Source organism: Protopterus annectens, chromosome 5.part0 (assembly GCF_019279795.1).
Source record: "Protopterus annectens isolate FY-2018-M chromosome 5.part0, PAN1.0, whole genome shotgun sequence".
Taxonomy (NCBI): Eukaryota; Metazoa; Chordata; order Ceratodontiformes; family Protopteridae; genus Protopterus; species Protopterus annectens.
In genome coordinates, this window is record NC_056735.1 from 1,017,989,572 (window position 1) to 1,018,011,414 (window position 21,843).

Consider the following 21,843-nt stretch of genomic DNA (forward strand, 5'->3'; position numbering starts at 1 on the left):
ACAATGAGGTACACTGTTGACATTTGTGAAGACTCTGCACAGTTGACACATATCACAATGTGTAACGTCCTGACAATACTGTCACATCTATCATTGTGGTCAACCTATAAGGCATAGGTATGACTCTAACATGTGTACAGTCAGAAAATATCTGTGCAGTTAGCAATCATGCCAACAGTACAGCAATCCAGGCAGCAGGTCTGGGTTAACACTTTAAGGATTACATTGCAGTAAACCTACATCTATAACAAAACAGTCTCATGCTTACCAGGAGCAGGACCATGGCCTTGTCCAATAGCTGATGTACCTGATAAAAGTTGAGGGAGAGGTAATGTCAGTACTACTGCATGTTGCAACAGAACAAGGTAATACATCCATACATCTCACATTTACAGTAGCTACTGAGTTAATTGTTATATTGGTCAAAATCTGAACATAAGAGTCAAACTGCAGTCAAACCCTATCCCCCAAAAGAGCCAAGACCTGACACCCATTTAACAGTATGTACACTTTGACACACTGAATGCTACAGTATTGCAATGCTGATGAAACTAAGCTTATCTGCACGCTCCTGTGCTGTGGAAAATGTGGCATCCACATCCACGATGTACAGTGTGATGAATGTCTGGGAGCCGTTGTGTGTGCCTTGGTTCACCAGGAATTCCTCAGTGGCTGAGAGTGGTTGATCCACTGCAAGGTCTCCACCGGTGACATCATGATTCCTGGCTACATCTGCTGCACTTCTGCATGCAGCTTTGATCATGTCCATTGTGCGGTGTCGAACCTGGTCATATGTCTTGCTCTGATGCAACTGTGGCATTCTCTTCATGGACAAGGTCAGTCCACAATGTTTCCCGTTGTTCCCTGTTTAACCGCCCACTGGACAGTAGGAGTTCATGGTGTTGCCAGAGGCCTTCCAGTGTAATATCATTGTCTGCATCCATGAAAGGTGCACAGTGTCTTGGTTACATGTTTCCTGAAAGACAAAAAAATGGGAACACGTCAGGATCACATATGCGGAAGTACACTATGTAGAGATACAGCATGAACAAAATGGGTGGCAGTATCCGCTGCTTGATCACACATGTCATAATCCACAGTGTGTAGACATACTAAGCATGTGGATACAACTAAGATACTAGCAATTGTCAACTATTCCCATGTGTGCCATGACAGATATTGCTGTATGATCATGCACTCAACACTGTAGTCTATTGTAGTTTGTCCCCTAGGGGTAACCTTCTGATAATATGTTAAAACAGCAGTGCCAAACAAATAGCAGTGTGCTATTAGAACCACTATAAAGGGGCAGTCCGACAAGACCAGTGTGCCACATCAACAAAAAACATTCCAACCTTAATGTATTGTACATCCTTTGTAGGTGTAACAAATCTGGAGATCAATGACATGTCATTATTACAGTTCTAAGAAAGGCTTAATGATGTAATCCCTGTTCCCCTTAAGTTTATTCACACATCTGCATCCTGCTGTAAACAAAAAAGTTACATACCCAATGGACTGCAAAACTCCTCTGTTGATATGTGGTGATATTTAAGTTTTTTCAAACATGTGTTCTGTGTGCAGAAAGTCTCATACAGAATGATTAACCACAGCCAGCTGTTTGTCTTTTTAACATGCTTCTCATTAGCAGGTGATTGTCTCTTAACTGATTTTTGGTTCTGAAATGCTAATTGCAGCCAACATAGCTGATTTGCATTATCATCAGCTAATGACAAGCAACAACTGTAAAAGTATGATGTCTTCATGTAGATTGGAAGCCTTTTCTGATATGTTGTGCTGGATATTACTGGAGTGAGACTACATCATCACAGAGGGTAGGTCTGTAGCAGCTACTTTTACATAGAGGTATGTATGCTACAAGGCAGGCTACAGCTGCTGCTGCTGCAGGTAATAGGCAATGGCAGAGATTGTGAACACTTTGGAGGACAACAAGCTGTAGGAGTAACTGTGGAACCTGTGTCAGCCTTGTTGTAGAGGCAGAGCCAGAGTGAGGGTACCCATTCCACTCCAATTAAGGCATGTGTTTAAGGTAAGTATGTAGGGCAATGGAATCTCTAACAGAGTACTATGCAAAATGTGTGTTGTGTCCTTGAGCAATATAGAGGATAAATATAACATTATGTACACCATTTGGGCAACTGTCAAGCCATGTGTTACAGTCTGGTACTCATTTGGAATGTGTATGCTGGCACTCCTTGTTACAAGCAGGGGCTTCATATGTGTATGTTAGTTGTGCAGTCTTGCTAACCTGCACTGCAATTTTAAAAGGATTGTGTACTGCACTCTGATATTAGTGGCCCTCATTTGTATTACCTAAGTTAAAATCCTCTGTGAATGCATATTAATGCATGACATGACACTTTATGCACTTACAGTTTTGCTATAGGGATATGTGAAGTGTGTTCCTATCTATAGGCCCGTGACTTCTATCAGTGAAAAGCAGATATTTTATTTGAAATGCATTGTGTGGATAAACAGTGCACAACTCAGTCCTTAATTGCTGGCTTCACAATAATGTAATTTAAATGCTACACACCACTGGATTAAAACCCAGGACTGTGAGTGGCAAAATGTACTGTTTGCAAGGTATTTAACAGACTGAGCTGCTGAGTCACTGTTACAGCAGCTGTATTTGCAAGATAGAAGTACAGACATACAGGCTGTGACATACTTTTTTTTACATCCATCATTATGTGCATGGCTTTATATGGATGTATTTCTGCACCAAGGTCCCATGTATTTTTGCCAGTAATGCCTTAGCAGATGCATTTCTAAATGTTGCTGATAAAAAGGGGACATTTGCCTTCTATTAGAGACCTCACTTACATCCATTATTTTGTGCTTGGCTTTGTTGTGGTGTATTCTTGCACCAGACAACAAGGCACACTCCCATTTTATTCATTACTCTTTAAGCAAGTTTGCGCAACATGGTGGGATGTGTAGATTTGCTTAATCATCCTTAATGACTGTAACTTGCAATTACTATGTTTTTCTTAAACCACCTGTTTTAATTAATAACTGTGTGGCATGGCAGGTTAATGCACTGGACTACAGGTTTGAGGGTTTTAGGTTCGAAGTAGGGGACAGGTGTTTATTTCATACATGCTTATTATCATTTAAAACACACATATCAATATAGCTCCATTTAGCTGAGCTGAGCGAAGCTGCATGACACACCATGTTGTGCAGTGTCGCACAAAAAATATATAAAGAAACAAAAAATCGGGAAATAGGAAAGTGGTAAAATGGGGTTCAAACAGGGTGAAAACATAGTGACAGGCAGGTGGGTATGTTCAGGAAGGGTGCAGTAAATAACTATAGCTATACATTTCTTGTACAACAACAACTGTGCATGCTGACAGAATTTGTAGAAGACTTTGGACTCTCTCCCCCAGAGAGAGGGGTGAGGACAACATAATTGAGTTGTTAAGCCAATTGGACCAACTTATGTGTGTCCAGTGGATACTTGTGTGTGAAATGGACAGCTATGTATGCAATGATTTTTTTGGGACAGGTGCCCATTTATTTAGGTGAGAGTGGAATGCTGGGGAAGGGACATAGGTACGTTTGGGGGAGGTAAGTTGGGTAAGTAAGGAAGCTTTTGCAGACAGACAAGACAGATATGACAGCAGACAGGGGTGGTGTGTGGCCTAAGAGGGTAAACATCTTGCATGGGGAGGGTGTTCTGGTATCTCAGTCTAATGTGCCTCCACAAGGTTGCAGCATGACTCACATCCCCACCCATGGGACTGTCAGCACTGCTCCACCACTGCCTCGAGGATGGCAGTGTGGAGGCTGGGCTCTGGGGGTGAGCCTGCCACAACAGGGTGGCCAGCCTGCTCTCCATCTGATGCAGGCATCATCCAAAACCACAGTAGATGATCCCACACACCAAACCAGCAGTTTGTCATGAGTGACAATTCCCCCTCCACCACTGATCCCAGAGGGGAGCCTGGCCATGTTCAATGGGATGGTATTACCTGATTCTGCAGGTTGTGCAGGGACAGCAGAGGGGGCACCACCAGGCTGGGTAACAGATGTGCTGGGACCCAGTGCCGTGGCTGGAGGAGGCAATGTAGGCAGATCACAAGGATCCGGCCGACCTAGAAGCATTGTAGTAAACAATAAGTTAAGGTTAGCAATAACCAAATCAATGTTAGTATTAACAGAATTGAACATAATATTGATTAATATAAATGCATATTAAGGTATATTATGTGTGACACAACATTAAGCAACATAGCAGTATGTTAACAGCAGCCAGTAAGAATTAAGCCATAAGGCCAACAAAACAGTTAGTTTAACAAAATATGTTAATATTAAATCATAATAATAAATAACAATAACACATTAAAGAAAATAAGGGGTGAGGAGAGAGAAAAAAACATGCTATTAGTTATGTCACAGGTAATATTACTACACAGTGTACTACTACATACTTCTACAGGTGTGCAGTGTCAGTTGTGTGTACAGTGACTACAATTCTTCTATATCTAATGTAGCAGGTACATACCTCTCAAGCTGTTAGCGTGTGACAGTAGGGGCCAACCACTAACAAATGCAGGTACACAACTACACAGAACAGTTTCACATAATGTGGACTTGCATAACTACCAAGGTGTTCTGTAAATGGATTTGAAAATACATTGCACTTCAGGTAATCATTTATCTGGTAATCATGGAGCAGACAGATTAGCCAGCTATAATTACAAAAAACTGAGACAGTTGAGAGATATGTTTGCGTACACTAAGTAAATTAGACAGCCATCATTTCTCAGTTGGCAGGCATGGGAGTAGAACCTAAACGCTGTGACTGCAGGACACATCTGCAAATAACATAACAACTGACTGCAGCAACTTAGAATAGACATGCAATGAATACAGCCCTACTGCAAATATAAAGACAGATTTATTTAGCAAAACACAAAGCTGCTTAACAATTTATTGGTATTGGTGCTAATTATCTGTGAAATCTACAGACAATATCTGCCCATAAAGTGGGTTACCTCACCCATATACTTTTTGTTCCTGGAGTGGGAGGAAAAGAGAGCATTATGTGACTTAAATTGTCCTGGAGACAGCCTTAAACAATACTATGAGTTGAGCAATACATTTGTCAGGCCATTACTTTTGCATTCTACAGTTATTACAGTTTTACACTTGACTGCAGCAACCTTACCATACACATACAATGCATACAGTTCTAGTGCAATTATATTATGACATCAGAATCCAATATGCTTTTTTGCTTACTGTTATTGGTATTGTTTATTGCAATATAGTTGTTATTGTTAATTTCTTGCACTACAGTTCTAATTGCCCATTTATTGCACTACAGTTTTTATTGTTGGATGGCACAGCAGTGCAGCGGTAGCATTGTCGCCTCACAGCAAGAGGTTCTCCGGTTCAATTCTCGGCTGGGGTGCCCTCTGTGTGGAGCCTGTATGTCCTCCCTGCATTCATGTGGGTTTCCTCCAGGTGCTCTGGTTTCCTCCCACATTACAAAGACATGCATCTGGAGCATTTCTCCTGGGGCCTCCACTGAAAATTGGCTTTGCTCCAAGTCGGACTTTCCCAGTTAACACAATGATAAAATAAAAAAAAATATTCTTTATTGCACTACAATTTTTATACTTTATTTTTTATAGCAGTATAGTTAGCATAATATATCCACACTCATGGTGCACCCTGACAATGTGCCCTGCATGGGACTGAATGTTATGAGCCCTGTCAGCTACAGCTGTTGGGAGAGAAGCACATTATGCATAGCAGTTTTGCACAGATTCAGCTTGCATTTTAATAAACTAGTGGATGAAATACTTACATATGTCTGGGACATGCCTAGCCCTAGCTTCTTGGACCCAGGTGTGCAAAGTTTCCCTCTTTTTATGCTTCAGATCATCATCATTCAGACAACACTGCTCACCAGTAAGGAGGATACCAGTAGCACTGCTAAGTTCCCTAGCCAACTGATCTCAGGCCTTAGCCTTACAGTCTGAACCCTGGTAATTACCCTGCAGCAGCCTAGGTTCATAATTGCATATCAGGAGCCAAAAAAAAACTTGGACTCCTGCACACCCCATCTCTGCACCCAAAAGCATGTACCCTCTCTAATTTTACCTGTCATAATGACAGTTAGGAAGACTCCAACACATTTTGCAGAATTCCCACCTATCGCCCTTAATATAGGCTTTGCCACCCTTACATGCCATTCAGCAACATTCAAAACAGTGCCACATTGCTTAGCATCACACAAGCCAGCTAAGCAGAGCTGAGCATAATTATAACTCTCACAACTATGGTTCTGGCAAAGCTTAACAAGGTGCAAACAATATTGCCCATTAATCACGTTTAAGCAGTGGTTAGCACTGTACACTTCTTCCAAATGTAGCAGTTATGTTTTTAAACTAAATAAAAATTTAGATTACATTAAACAAATGGTATGTTTGCTAGGGAGTTGAACCCAGGAACTACAAAACTTTAGGTTGGCAATGTACCCATTTAGCTACTTGGATAGTATATAAACTAGCATACCTTCACATATACTACTAAGCTACTGGACTACGCCACACAAATGGGCTTGAATGGGTTTAAACATAAGCAGAAATAAATATTCATTACATCCAGTTTCTATTTTTAGATGTCTGGCAGGTGTCAGTTGTCGATATGTAACAGCAGCTTGGCATTACTGTGCTCTGTGCATCACCATGCAAACAGGCATTAAAAAAAATAGAAATTTAAAACACAAACTATTAATTTACAGCACATTTTGACAGTAACAGGGAACATTACAGGGTGCCTCACCATGTAAATAACATCTGACCAGCCTCTACACTTCTGCATACATGGATTCAGTATCCCTGTTACTATGCTCTCCCTCAGTAGCGCATCATGATTAATATGCATGGCCTGCTACTGAGGTGGAACTGTGGCCGTGGACAGAAGTACATTCTATGTAGGCTCTACACGGAGTCTACATGGATTTTATTGAATCCTGGGGAAGGTTTTGTTTTTACAATTACCCTTATTTGTATTTAATGGGAAGGACTGAGCAAGATCCTTAGATGTTCAGACATGTTTGAAATGCAAAAGCTATGTGTGTTATTGTTATATGAAGTATCTGTTCTCTGCTTATGATGTCCTATATGCCTAGTAGTTGCATATGTTTGTCTGTTTTCATGAAATAAGTTTGTTTGTTTCTGTAGAAATAAGTTTTTATTGTTTGGGGAGTGGGGAGATGCATATGAGTTTTGTACGATGATGCATGATGCCTGTATACATATTTGTTCTCCATAAATATAACAGCCTCATGCCCCAGTGTGTTGCTTGCCGTAGTATGATTTTTTTTTTTTTTTTTGCATCACAGCAAGAATGTTTATTTGTTTTTGTTTTTCAAGGTAGAGCAGAGATGTCCATGGACCTTTTTCACACTTATTCTGGCAGTGGTGTCTAGTTAAGTAACTTGTTCAGTGTTACACATTTAGGCCATGGAAGCTGAGTGAATCAAACCTTGTACCATTGGATGACAGGAAATGACTCATTAACAGCTCTTTAATCCTCTAAGCCAACTGTCAGACAAACTTGGCTCCACAATCAAAAATAGTGGGGTCATCCTTAAAGAAAACTAACTTCTCTGATGCTGAGAATGACATCATAATACAGGCCTGCCATCTCCATATGACATGGCTCCAAGATCCACATTCAGCAGACAAACCGATTCTTGACTGTGTCTGGTGGCAATGCTGTGGGTGGCCAGGACCATGTCACTGAAATGATTATAAAGGCGACTGACAGAGTAAAGGCTGTGGCATAGGAGCAAAGGACTGCTGGTGGTGGCCTTCTCTTGATCCACCACTCACTAAGATGGAGGTACTCCTGTCAGCTTTTAGCCTATCTGTGTAGGATAGGTGTTTGAGGCCCTGGATTCTCCTCGTGAGGAACCTCTGTGGTCTGTCCAGCTGCTGCATGTGGTTTGCATGGTAAATGCTGAAGGGGGCATTGTACACAATAACTGGCCTTATAAAGGAGAGAATACAGGGATGTTATTACCTCTTTGTCCCTGGATGACATACCCTTAGTTATGAGGTGGGCCATGTAGAAAGCATTTTGTACAGTGGAAACAACATGGTGGTCGAAAGTCAGGTTGCTATCAATCTGGGTGCTCAAATCCTTCACTACCGATTGTGTACTTAGGACATTGTTATTAATGTGATAATATGTGGGGATGTCATTTTCCTCAAAGGGGATAATGATGCATTTTTTGGCATTCAGCTTGAGACCATGTTTCTGGCACCAGTCAATTGTTTGTGTGAGATGCTCTTGGAGGATGGCCACATCACTTAAGGAATTGATGACTGCACCCAACTTGCAGTCATCTGAAAACTTGGTCAGCCATAGTCCACTGGTTTTGGCCTGTACCTCAGAGAAGCATATCCCAAATAACAAAGGCCCCAAGATTGATCCCTGGGTTTCGTTGCTCGTTATGGGTCGACTGCTTGAGGTGACTTCCCCTATTTTGATTAGGTGGGTTCAATCAGTGAGCCAGTTTGCAACCCATCTGGTAACATATGGATTGATGCATAGTTGAGAAAGTTTATCTACTATGCCTAAGTGGGGAATAGTGTTGAAGGCTTTGGCCATGTCAAGGTAGGTGGTGTACACTGTTTTCCCTTATTCTATGGCTTTGATGACTGTCTCAAAGAAATCAACCAGATTTAACAGACATGACCACCCCTTAGCAAAGCCAAACTGTGTGGGGTTGAGTGTTTGGAGGTTGCCAATGTCCCTGTTAATGAGGTCCTTGATAATCCATTCCATGGCCTTGCAGATCAGGCTAGTTAGGCTGATGGGTCTATAATTTCCCAGATTGGTGGATGCTCTACCTTTGTGTAAAAGGGTGACAGTGGCTGTCCTCCACTCAGCTGGGGCAAAGCCGGTACTCAGGCTTTGTTTGAATATGGTTCCTAATGGTGCTGCAGGTTCATGCCTGAGTTCATGAAGGATGCAGCTAGAGATGATATTGGGTCCCATGGAGACTGTATTTTTTTGCATTTGAGAGGGCAGTGATGATCTGTTGCTTAGAGATAAGAGGTGGTGGGCAGGTCCTGGGAATGTCCTGGTTTACTGATGGGGAAGGCAGAAGGGAGAAGTTTTCGCTGAATCTGTCAGACAGTAGATTGGCTATATCTGCAGCATTTGTATATGTGGTGTCCTTGACCACCAGTTCTGACCAGATCTGGGTGCTTCCTTTGAGATTTCAGACATATGTAAGGAAGGCCTTATGAATGTCTCTAGTAGATGTAGCCAATTTGGACTTGAAGTTGGCTTTAGAGGATTTCACTAGTGCTCTTATATGCTTGTTCAGGGTAAGGAAAGATTGCTTCCAATTGGACACCTGCTCCTTCTCAGTCCTAGGCAGTAATTATTTTCCTTTTGTTATATAGTTTATTTATTGCAGATGTCCACCAGACAGGTTTGCTCTTCCTTGCAGAGGTTGATTTTGTCCTGTTGGGTATTCCTGATTCAGTTCATATATATAATGCTCGTATAGTACTTTGGTGGAGATTTGGATACTGGTGCCAGTTCTTACAGTGGGGGAGGGGTTTGTGAAGCTGTTTATAGCATTCCTCAGGAGGTTGTAATCAGCTTTGGAGAAGTTTTTTTGTTTCACCCTCACTAGAGGGGGGTTGGGTGACTTCAAAAGTGGCCGCTTTATGATCGGATCTTACCAGGTAAGATGATACTGTAGGGGTGCTGCAATGTTTACTCGTGTTGGTTATTAGCAAGTCCAAGATATTATCACCTCTTGTGGAGGTGTCGACAAACTGTTCCAAGGCACTTGCATTGATAAAATCGAAGTATCTCTGGGCATTTGTGTTCTGGCATGAGTAGTTTTTCCAGTCTATGGTTAGATAATTAAAGTCACCCAGGATCAGGGTAAAGGGCTGAATCTTGATAGATATAAAGAGGTCCAGACAAGTGGATTGGGCATCTTGAGTCAAATTTGGGGGCCTGTAGCTAGCTATAATTTGAATAGTGGTCTTGTCAATGGTTAACTGCACCTGTAGTGTCTCCTATGCGTCATGCTGTTTGACCACCCTGGAGGTGTCTGTGTCTTTAATATATATTCAAACTCCAACTCCTTTGGCTTTGCTGCCCACAGTTTGGGGTCTGAATGTGTGATAGGATGAGTAACCCGGTAAGGCTGGGGTGCTCTTTGCAGCTTTGAACCAGGTTTCTGTGACTGCATAAATGTCAGCATCTTTCAGGGTTAAGAATGCTTGCAATGAGTGCAGTTTCATGTTTAGCCTCCTAGCATTTAGCAGCATGACCTTTAATTTGTGTTTTGTTGAAATTTTTATGTTTGTAGTACTGACCTCCTGACTTTTCCTAAAAAAGGTACTATGGGGAGGCAAGGGCCTTTGCCAGATGCCAGAAGCCCAAATGAGACAGATGCAGGCCATCTCTAGAAAAGCATTGTGGTCTGTCGATCATACATTTCCAGGCTGTCAGGTACTCCATCCTCCTAGAATGATACCAGAAACTAAGCCAATTTTTAAAGTCAATCATTTTCTGTTTGTACTGAAGCATCATTCTGGGTGACGGTAGAATGCTGCTTAAGGCTAGGGACATACCTGCCTGGGACATATATTCAGCAAGCTCAATCATGTCTCTCGTCATATAGTCCAGGGAGGTACACTTCAAGTCATTCACACCAACATGGACTATGACAGAGTCATAACAGTACCTGCTGTTGAGAGACTTGAGTGCATGTGTGATATGAAGGATTCAGGCACCCGACAATCAACTAACCGTGACCGTCTCCTTCTCCAGCCTGGTGAGAGGCACATTTGTGTGTCTCACAATAGAGTCTCCTATGACTAATATGTTGGGTTTATGGTTAGGCCTTAGTGGTTGCAAGACACTGGCATGTGGACTATCCATGGTTTGTGGTGTGCAGGGTTGTGGAGTTCTCATGTGCTTTTGCCTCTGAGGTCTCCTTTATTTGGGTTTGTTTTTGTTGAGGACCTCCACATATGTGGGTTGTTTTGTGTAGTTGTGGGTGGAGTGATTGTGTTGACAACCTTCTCAGTGCCAGATGTACTGGCTTGTGAGGGAGAGAGCATAGACTTTAGCTTCTTTATGTAATTGCATCTCTCACAAATTGTGTTCCTAGGTGGTAGTAGTAGATGGTTGTCCATGTACATGAGGCAGTTGTTACACTGTCTCAGGATGCCCATATCTACCAGGCTGGCAGGAGAAATCATAGGTAAATATCCATCCATATTTCTCAGAATCTGAGGAAGAGAGGCCAGTGTTAAAGTCATAAATAAATAACATTAAGAATGTAACTTATATGCCTCTAGTCGGGAACAACACTTAAGGATGTGTAAACAGAAATTTTATTTTTACAGCGCTGGGCGTTAGTCTTCATAATTCTTGATGAAGCATTCTCCCTTTACATACAGAAAATGTAATTTTATACATTTTCTTATCAAACTGCTCATGCAATTTCATGATGTTATAATGACTGTGTCCTTTAGAAAACTTTGCAAATGTTCTTATCACTCATGATTTTCACCTTAGATGTCACGTGAACACCTTCCTATACATGATTCACCTGCTTCCAAAGGGTCTTGTTTCTGACCTTGGATGTTTCAATCCTGCTCTAGCAACAACGCACCCTTAGCCTGGAGGAGTCAGGCTAACAAATTCCTTTTTCTATAACTACATGCCTCACTTCATGCAACACGTACTATTCTCTCTTATTACATACTAAAATAATGCAGTTAAAAAAAACAGCAATACTGTAGCTTATGAAGCTGTATTTTTCCCAGCCTTGCATACAAATTATATTTGCTTTTTAACAATCATATTATAGCATCATTAATAAACTGAAATTAATATACATTTTAATAAGATGGTCTTGTCCCATAACAGTTTTCTCCCTCTGACTCTATCAGTGTCATACCACACATATAATTATATTTTTATTTTTATTTTTCTTAACTTGATTAAATACACCTCAGCGTCATAGTAGTCATCATCATTTTTTGTCAAAATAGAACTGTCATTGATTTGTGCATGCAGTGGCATTTCATGTGCAGGTGAGGTTAAACATCTTTGATCACAGCCTTTAGAATAGAAAATGTGAAAATCATTACAAATATAATAAAAAGTACAACGACAATACCCTGGATTATGCTAGTTCCCAGGTTACCAAAAATACTGCCCAACCATCCAAAAAGTGTTTTGGATGAGCTGTCCAACTCTTTGGCCCTTTGTTCCATGAAGTTTGCCAGTTTTTCCAGGTCATTATGATAGTCACTAATATATGAACAGCAATGGCTCCCTATGAGGGCACATGACCCCCCTTTTGCAGCAAGCATTATATCAAGTGCCATTCGATTCTGTAACACCACACTTCGCATTTCAGTCATTTCTTGATTTGCCATCCTGATGTGATGTGAAGTTCCGTTGGCCACCTCCTGTAGAATTTGGGCAAGTATGGTGATTTCAAGCATTGTTCTTTGCACTCCATACCCAGGATTAAAAATTGAAAATACTTGCTCAGTCCAGTGGATTGCTCACTTATTTCTCAGTCTACCAGCTGGTGGGTGTTCAAAGTGTTGAATAGAAGGAGTAATATAGCCTACAAAGCAACATCCAGACCAGTCTGTAGGCAACCAGGGGTAGGCCCGATTACCACAGATGTAGTCACGGTCACTTATGCCCATGCCATGCCCCCAGTCATAGCTTTTTAAGTGCAAAGAGTCTAACAAACTTTCATGCCTGGTGTTATTACATTTGATTTTCCCTACTGGTACAGTCCCATTTCTGGTATAACATGTGTCTCCATGTTGTGTGGTTGCATGTTGAAGAGACACAACCTTTGAAAAATCAGTTACATTATGCCAGGTTAAACTGATGTCATTAAGATCCTTTTCAAATGACACCTGTGGGAATCATGGGAATCCCTGGATTGGAATGATGAGGTATATGTGAATGTACCCAGCAGTTTGTTTTGCTTGGTTTACTATCATAATCTCGAAAGTAAAAAAAAAACGGTACTTATTAGCGAAGTGTTTCACTGAATGCAGACATTACCGAACATCCCTAATGTCGTAAATTAGCTGTTAATGCCGAAAATGTCGATCATGACATTTTCAGCACTTAACAGCAATCCCACCCTTCCCGTAACTCCCTAAGCAGCAAACCTAACATCCCGTTTATGCAGGGGGGCAAGCCCCCCGGCACCCCCCACCCCCAACTATATATTCTAACTCTGAGATCGCACTACAGTGAGGAAAGGGATGTAGTTCCCGTACCGCACTGTAGCGCGATCCCTGTACATAACCGAATGTTAAATTTGCGACTGCACAGTACATTCGCAAAAATAACATTCGATTTTGTAGCTGGCACACATATGAACTATTTGAACATCTGTAGTTCGAATAGTTCATAGGCGTTCAATGCTACGCCGATATATTGATAGTAAACCGTTTTGCTTTGATATTTGGCATATTGCCGAAGGACCAGCAAGAAACTGTTTTCTCTCAACTAGTTTGTGTAAAGGAACAGCAGCAGAAACAAAGCAAAAGTATCTGTCATCATTGGATTCATCATGGACTGCTACTGAAGTTGACCTCCTCACTGGGCAGATGATTTATCTCTCACACCTTGATCTCCCTCTGTTGGCTGTGATGATTCATCTGGGGTCCCTACACGACAGGTCTTCTTGCAATGAGATGAATGGATCCACTTTGATAGTCCTCCACAAAAAGCTGCAGTTAAAGTGGTGAGTAGGACTGGAAAAGGCCCTTCCACCTCAGGCTCAGGCAGTTTTTCCTCTGAAAAGCTTTCACATATACCCAGTCACCCAGTTGTAGTTTATGACAGAGTTGGTCAGGAGGCTTTGGTAATGCGGTTCTTACTGTTCGATGATATTGCTGCAACATTTTGAGGAATCTCCTACAATAAAAAATCATAGCATCATCTGACAAAGTTAAATCAGTATTTCCCACTGGAGGGGTAGCTGGAAGGGCCATGGGTCTCCCCATTAATATCTCATATGGACTCAATTTCCTGGTGGCATTCAGTGAGGCCCTCATACTCATCAATGCTAAGGGAAGGGCTTCGGGCCACTTTAAGTGGGTTTCAGTAGAAATCTTCGAAATTTTATTTTTAAGGGTCCTGTTTACCCTTTCCACTAATCCAGATGACTAGGGATGGTTGGAACAGTGAAGACTCAACTTAGTATTAAAAGCTTTACATAATTCTTTAAACAAATTATTATTAAAATGAGTTCCCTGGTCACTGTTAACAATGCTAGGTATACCGAATCTTGGTATATAATCATATAACAATTTTTAATAAATGTGACTGCATCAGCTTTGTGACATGGGTAAGCTTCCACCCATGCTGAGAACATACACACTAGCACCAAAATAAATTGTAAATTATTAGTCTTAGGCATCTGGATGAAATCCAGCTGTATATTAACAAAAGGTCCCCAGGGTGGAGGTAAACATGCAGACTTGTTGTTGGCATGTTTGCTTATGTTATATTCCAACAAGTGCTACAATTTTGTACATATCAAAGAGGAGACATGAGGGGCATACCAACTTTGGGTAATTTGATTAAATAAAGCTCTCTTACCTGTATGGGCAGGTAGATGATATGCCCTTACTAGGTAAGGTAGCAAAGAGGCAGACACCACCAGTCAGCCATTTGGATGTCGCCATATGCCATCAGAGGAGTTTCTACATCCATCCTTGAGCCACCTCAGAACTTCTCGCTGTGATGCTTCAGCTTGAAAGGCTGACAATTTTGCAAAATCAAACACATCATTACTGTTGTAGTTTGTTGCTGTCAACATACAAAGATGTTTACAACAATTCATTACTGCTTGTTTAGCAGCTTGGTCTGCTAAGTTGTTACCTTTTGTAACAACATTTAACTCCTTTTGATGTGTACAACATTTGATTACAGAGAGCTTTCTAGATAACAAAAGTGCGTCTAACAATGATTTTATGTACCCTGAATTTTTAATTTGATTTCTTGAAGAGGTTAAAAACCCCCTCTCTCTCCAAAGTTGCCCAAAATCATATACAACCCCGAAAGCATAATGGCTGTCTGTAAAAATATTGGCCACCTTGTCTTTGGCTAACTCACAGGATTTTTGCAAATCCACTAGCGCAGCTATTTGAGCAGAGTGAAGACCCTCTAATCTTTGTTGCAACAATATTGTTTCCTCGGTGCAGACTGCTATTCCTGAGATCAACTTTCCTGTTTCATCTATTCCACAGGAACCATCCACAAACAGATGCATGTCAGCATTGGGTATAGGAGTGCCCATTAAGTCCACCCTAGGAGAAAGCAAATAGTTACACACACACACAATCATGCTCTTCACTATCCTCAGCAGTAGGCAACAGAGATGCAGGATTTATAACAAGACAGCGGATCAGAGAAATAGATGGATCAGAAAGAAGTGTAAGTTCATATCTAGTTAGACATGCAGTTGAGAGTGGCTGAGTTTTCATTTTAAGCAAAAGAGATGATAAAGAATGAGGGACAGCTACTGTGAAATCATTCCCAAGCACCAGAGATTGTGCCAGATTAACTAAAATGGCAGCAGCGGCAACTTCCCTTAAACAAGGTGGAAAACCTTTTGCAACAGAATCAAGTGCTGTGCTGTAATAAGTCAATGAACGATAGCTGTCCCCATGTTTTTGTGCAAGTACTCCTTGTGCGAATCCATTTATTTCTTGACAAAATAAAATAAATGTCTTATCATAGTCTGGTAACCCTAAAAGCTGGGGCAGTAGCTAAAGCTTGCTTCAAGTTCAGAAATGAAATTTCCTCTTCACTGTTCCAAAGGAAAAACTCTGGTGTATCCTGCTTTAAAAGATTTGTCAAAGGTTTGGCAATTTATGCATAGTTAGGGATCCACTGTCTACAGTATCCTGTCATACCTAAGAAAGACCTAAGCTGTCTCTGAGCAGTTGGATGTGGGGCCTTAGATATTGCATCAATATGAGATGGTAACACTTGCCTGCTACACTGGGATATTAAATGACCAAGATAACATACCTGAGATGACCACAGTTGTTTTTCTCTAGACACTGTGTGTCCCTTTTCTGCAAGGATAGTCAGAAGATGCAAGGTATCCTGCTGACATTGCTGAAAGGAGTTTGATGCTATTAGTAAACCGTCTACATATTGTACTAACACAGACCTACCCAGAAATTTCACATTCTCCAAATCCTTTTTTAGAATTTGAGAAAATAATGAAGGAGATTCAGTATATCCTTGTGGCAACCATGTCCATGTATATTGCTGCCCCTGATAAGTGAAAGCAAACAGAAACTGACTGTCAGGGTGAATAGGTATAGGAAGGAATGCTGAACATAAATCTATCACAGAAAAGTAACTAGCTGTAAGTGGTATGAAACCCAGTATTGTTGCTGGATTTGGAACAACAGGAAAAGTAGGTAGCACTGCATTATTTACAGCTCTTAAGTCTTGGACAAATCTATAAGTATCCTTTCCTGGCTTTTTCACTGGTAAAATAGTAGTATTACAATGGCTTTTAGCTAGTATTATTATTCCTTGGTGTATTAGAGACTGAATTACAGGTTTGATTCCCTGCTCTGCTTCTGGCTTTAGTGGATATTGTGGAACTCTGGGGAGAGGTTTTGATGGATTTAATTTTAGTTTTACTTGGTTCTGCTGATTTCAGTATATCTACTTCATTTGCATGCATAGCCCACAAGTTGTCATGTGCCTACTGTAGGAACTCTCCATCTGTCAGTATGCTTCCAGCAGGCTGTTCCTCAGCTTCTGCTAAAACTGTCAATATTTTACCCCTCCAATTCTGTTGGAATATTTAGATACAACCCTTCTAGGGTACAGTAAATAGTACAACCCAGCTTACATAACAAATTTCTTCCTAGTAGGTTTACTGGTGCAGTAGTACTCAGAAGAAAATAATGCTTTTCTTCAATTGGACCTAAAGAAATGGGGATGGGTTCTGAAACAGGATACGTAACCATAGTATTTGTTACTCCAACTGTCTTTACTTTCTTTTCTGATACTGGTATTTGACTATCTGAAGTAATTTTTAGCACTGACCTAGTAGCTCCAATGTCCACCAGAAATGGAGTTTTCTTTGAATTTATTTTCATCTTAATGTAGGACCCATTTTGATCTATTGGCAGTAGATGGTTAAGATTCACTTCTGTATTATTTTTTTGACCTAGTCAGTAGCGTCTTGACTCCTTCCAACCTGAGGAGGTGGTGGAGGAAAAACTGAATTATTATAATTTGGTTACCACTCAGTCCAAGTGTCTTGGACTCTTTGCATTTGCCTGTGTGAGCACTCCCCTCTCCAGTGTCATTCCTCTCGACAATTAAAGCAAGATGTATTAGATGAAGCTGGAGGGGCATTGCCAGCTCGTTGTTGCGAACCAGCTGTACCTTGTTCCCCTCGACCAGCACTTTTGGTAAATCCTCTAGCAATTCCTCTACCCCTTCCCCTGCTTGTACCTCGACCCCTTGGGTTTTCCAGCTGCCTGATTTGCAAAGTTAACAGCTTATCCTCAGTATCCTTCCTTCATTTTTCCTGATAATCTGTACAGTGATTTGTAGCACTTAATAAAGACTCTAAGTCCTTCCCTTGACAGTCTAGGAGCAACTTCTTTATTTTATTTTGTAGAGGAGCTTGCAGACCCTGCACAAAGACTGCTGCAATAGCTGGCTTAGCTTGCTCTTCTGGGTCTGGTATTCCTGAATGTCTAGCAAATACTGTTTTAAGGTGACTCAAATAGTCTGCAGGGGCTTCCCCTTTATTTTGTTTACATGCCTGTATTTTAGACCAGTCAGTCCTAACTTGACACACATATGTAATTTTGTTTAACAATGCTGTTTGTTTATCTATTAATGCATTTCCTATGAGAGTGAAATCTGTTACTTCAGCCTTTTCCAGTAACTGCTTTCTTATTTCATCTGAAGTAACTACCCTCAGCAGCTGATTTAAATCTGTCAAAGTAGGATTGTAACATTCTATTATAGTTTTTAATTCTTCTTTGAATTTTAACAGATCTTCTCTAATATTTGGAAAATTTTTAGACATAGTATGCAGATCAGCAGGGGCCCAAGGACGATGAACAAGTTCCCTATTGTTAGCCCCCAAAATTTCCCTGAGAGGTGCCAATAGACGACCTCCAGAGGTTGCAGTCTCTTCTTCTTGTACTCTGTCATGTGAGAGTGTATGGTAAGATACAGGAGTGTCAAATACTAATGCCCCTGTTAGGGAAGTAGAAGCTATCTGAGAAGGATAGGAAGAAGAACCCCCCTCAACTGCAGATGCCTGTTCAAAAGATGAAGATTGAACAGGGGAACCAGTCTGAGATGTACCAGTATCATGTGAACTGAGTGTCCAATTTATAGTAGACCGAAAGGTAGGAGTCTGAGAAACAACAGAGTTTTGCACAGGAGGTACCCGTACTGGTGCATATGGGGGTGGGAGTGCAGTAGCTACTGGAGGATTACCATCCTCTTCAGAAATTTCTGCTTTTTAGCCATCCCCAGTTTGTTCCAAACCTGCTAAGACAGGATAAAGGGATCCCTTTTTACTGGTCTGTATTGCCTTTTTAACCTCTTTTACTTGTTGCAACAATTTATTAGTAACATCCTGCAACCCCCTTAATGTTGACTCATTTTCCCTTTTAAGTGTTTCACTGTACCGAGAATAAAATGCTGTCATTTGTTCCCCACTTACTTTGCTTTTTTTCCAAAATACCTTTCAATGTCAGCAATTTAGTATTATCATAAGTTCCATTTCATGGAAATACCCCACCAGCACAATTCTTATTAAGTTGAAACCAGTCATGCAAATATTTACAACTTTCCTTCCCATAGTTAAAATACATAAAATATGCAGGTGTTCCCCTTTTCAGGGATTTGATCTTGCTTGCTTATCATTGCTCCCATTCTTCTTATTTTATAAATCAGTAATAAAGATGTTAGGGTTACCTTACAACTCCTAGATCCTAGCAACTCCAAAGATAGAAAATAACTGTAGTAATCCACACATCATACAGGGAGGGAAAAGTCTTTTGGCATACAGCAACAGAGGAGAGGTTTCGATCAGCCTTTTCCCACACCCCCTTGCTTTCATCCCTGCGTGAACTCAAAAGTTACAGCTCCAGCATTGTGGTCAGGATAATGGGATGGATAAGTACTGTGTCCAGAACTGACCACTCTTTCAGACCCTCTGAGGATACTTTCACACAATTACACTGTTAAGTCCCAACATGCTTTTGTGCTCATGAATTTATTTTAACAATGCATACCTCTACGTCCTATCATGCGGTAGGTTCATGAATTTGTTTTAACAGTATATAGCCTACGTCCCAGTCGTGCTATTGGCTCATGAACTTTTCATATAGTCTACGTCTCAATCATGCAGTGGGCTCATGAACTTGTTTTAACTTTACAGACTACATCCCAATCATGCAGTGGGTTCATGAACTTGTTTTAAATTTACAGTCTATTCCCAATCATGCGGTGGGCTCATGAACTTGTTTTAACTTTACAGACTATGTCCCAATCATGCAGTGGGCTCATGAACTTGTTTTAACTTTGCAGTCTATTCCCAATCATGTGGTGGGCTCATGAACTTGTTTTAACTTTACAGACTACGTCCCAATCATGCAGTGGGCTCATGAATTTGTTTTAACTTTACAGACTATGTCCCAATCATGCAGTGGGCTCATGAACTTGTTTTAACTTTATTTTTAGCTTTTAACTTTTTCTTTTCTTTCTCTCATACATTCATACACTGACAGAATAAAACATCTCTCATACTTCTTTCCTTTCAATCCTGAGGGTACTGCCCTCGACACAAGGCACCTCCTTGTGTTAATTTGTCCTTTACTGCATGTGCACATACGTTAACGCATTTACTGTGGGGTCCTCCCACTATTACTTGTATATCTTACAACCGCTCAGTCAAACAAAAACACAGTCATGCACTTATACTACAAACACAGTTATGCACTTATTCTACAAACACAGTCATGCACTTATTTTACATTTTTCTAAAATTGTCTAGAAGAGAGAAAGAAAAAAAAAACACAAACCAACCCTTTCCCTTACAAAACAATTTCCCTGCCAAGGCTAGTATGTTTGCACACCCGGAATAGCTGCGCATCTGAGTCTCTAACTATTCCAAACAAAGCAGTGTGGAATTCACAGAAAATCTGTGATGGGCCCTATTCTAAAACTGTCCTGCAGTAATACCAAAGTTCAGATCCAGAGAATGGCATTAAATTGTTAGTCATAAATAAATAACATTAAGAATTTACCTTATATGCCTCTATTCAGGAACAACACTTCAGGATGTGCAAACAGAAATTTTATTTTTATTGCGCTGGGAGTTAGTCTTCATAATTCTTGATGAAGCATTCTCACTTTACATATAAAAACTGTAGTTTTATACATTTTCTTATCAAACTGCTCATGCAATTTTATGACGTTATAATGACTGTGCCCTATAGAAAACTTTGCAAATGTTCTCATCCCTCATGATTTTCACCTAAACGTCATGTGTACACCTTCCTATGCGATTCACCTGCTTCCATAGGGTCTTGCTTCTGACCTTGGATGTTTCAAACCTGATTTAGCAACAATGCACTCTTAGCCTGGAGGAGTCAGGCTAACAAATTCCTTTTTGTATAACTACATGCCTCACTTCATGCAACACATACTATTCTCTCTTATTACATACTAAAAGAATGCAGTTAAAAAACAGCAATACTGTAGCTTATGAAGCTGTATTTTTCTCAGCCCTGAATACTAATTATATTTGCTTTTTAACAATCATATTATAGCATCATTAATAAACTAAAATTAATATACATTTTAATAAGCTGGTCTTAGAGGCCAGGGAGAGCTAAGGGGTAGCGCTAAAGCCCAAGTGCTTAAACTGAAATGAAGAGGCATAAAATAACACTTACAATTTAAACAGGCTAAAAACAGCAGTGATAAATGCAGCAGGGAAGATGCAATTGAACACTTTAGAAAACAAGTAGCAGAAAAAAACCCAAAATGAAGTAATAAAGTTGGAGGAGGAAACACAAATACTGTAAAAGCAGCAAGCAGCTGAATAAAGTTTTTTTTTCTAAGATTATTTACATTTGTACGTGCGATTGAGACATTGTTTGACACCAGCACTGTGGACATCTCACCACAGTATGGACACAGTTATAATTGCTACACATAGCCATGACACAAATGCATCTGAGAGTGAACATCTTGATGGGGACACAATTGAATAGGGTAGTCTGGTTAGCCCATCACCCCATAGTGGAATCTCCCCATAGGCTTTGTGAGGGTGGAGTACCACACAGGGCTGTTGGAAAAGGTGATCAGAGAAAGGTATGCTTATTGTGCTCCCAATGTTGGTGTTTCAGTAGCTGCCAGCCAATGTATCTGCATCAGTAGAAGTAAACTACAGCATTTTATGCATTCTGATGTACAAGGCTTTATGAACAGTGACTGTGTGTGTGTGTGTGTGTGTGTGTGTGTGTGTGTGTGTGTGTGTGTGTGTGTGTGTGTGTGTGTGTGTGTGTGTGTGTGAGTGTGTGTGTGTGTGTGTGTGTGAGACTCCTTGGACAGGATGGATGACACACGGGACCATGCAGTGTTTGCTCTGGATCATCTGCTGGTGGAGGGGCAGCATAAATGAGGCTGATCTGCTGGTACATCATCAGATGTCAGACGATGTAGCTGTGGATGTTCCCCAGCAGTGGTACT